Source organism: Acomys russatus, unplaced genomic scaffold (assembly GCF_903995435.1).
Source record: "Acomys russatus unplaced genomic scaffold, mAcoRus1.1, whole genome shotgun sequence".
Classification (NCBI taxonomy): Eukaryota; Metazoa; Chordata; class Mammalia; order Rodentia; family Muridae; genus Acomys; species Acomys russatus.
Window position 1 is genome coordinate 175,595 of NW_026131939.1, and position 1,499 is coordinate 177,093.

A 1,499-nucleotide genomic window follows, 5' to 3' on the forward strand; every position below is an offset into this window, starting at 1 on the left:
TTTTAAAGACATTGAAAATTCAATCATGAATTTCATATGGAAAAACAAAAAACCCAGAATAGCTAAAACAATCTTGTAAAATAAAAGGTGCTCTGGAGGAATCTCCATACCTGATCTCAAACTGTACTATAAAGCAATAGTAATTACAAAAGCATGGTACTGGCACAGCAACAGGCTGGTTGATCAGTGGAATCGAATCGAAGACCCAGATATGAATCCACACACATATGGTCACTTGATTTTTGACAAAGAAGCCAAATCCATTCAATGGAAAAAGGATAGCATCTTCAACAAATGGTGCTGGTCTAACTGGAGGTCTATGTGTTAAAAAAATGCAACTGGACCCATATTTGTCACCTTGCACAAAACTCAAATCCAAGTGGATTAAAGACCTCAACATAAAACCAGAGACACTAAGCCACTTAGAAGAAAAAGTGGGGAAGAGCCTGGAACATATTGGCACAGGAGACAACTTCCTGAACAGAACACCAATGGCCCAGGCTTTAATGTCAACCATTAATAAATGGGACCTCATGAGGCTGAGAAGCTTCTGTAAGGCAGGAGACACTGTCAAGAGAACGAAGCGACAGTCTACAGACTGGGAAAAAATCTTCACCAACCCTACATCTGACAAAGGTCTAATATCCAAAATATATAAAGAACTCAAGAAATTAAATACCACCAAACCAAATAACCCAATTGAAAATGGGGTTTGGAACTAAACAGAGAATTCTCAAGAGAGGAATATCAAATGGTTGAGAAACACTTAAATAAATTCTCAACCTCCTTAGTCATCAGGAAAATGCAAATCAAAACAACTCTGAGATTCCATCTTATACCCATCAGAATGGCTAAGATAAAAAATTCAAGCGCCACCACATGCTGGCGAGGATGTGGGGAGAGAGAAACACTCCTTCATTGCTGGTGGGAATGCAAACTAGTACAGCCACTTTGCAAATCTATCTGGTGCTATCTCAGAAAAATGGGGGTACGGCTTCCTCAAGACCCAGCTATTCCACTCCTTGGAATATACCCAGAAGATGCTCCAGCACACAACAAGAAAATTTGCTCAACCATGTTCTTAGCAGCCTTATTCATAATAGCCAGAACATGGAAACAGCCTAAGTGTCCCTCAGTAGAAGAGTGGATAAAGAAACTGTGGTACATATACACTATGGCATACTACTCAGCTATTAAAAACAAGGAATTCCTGAAATTTGTGGATAAATGGATTGAGCTAGAAATGATCATAATGAGTGAGTTAACCCAGAAGCAGAAAGACTCAAATGGTATATACTCACTTGTATCTGCATACTAGCCCAAGGGGCATGTCCCACAAAAGCCTTCATTTACTAGGAAACTGGGACAGAGGGGAAGGCATCCTATTGGGACTCTAAATGAGAGACGCATGGGAGAATAGCAAAATAAAAGGATACAGAAGTTCCTAGAAATCTACAAGTAGAACAATATGATAGGCAGATTTGGGCCCAGGGGTCCTG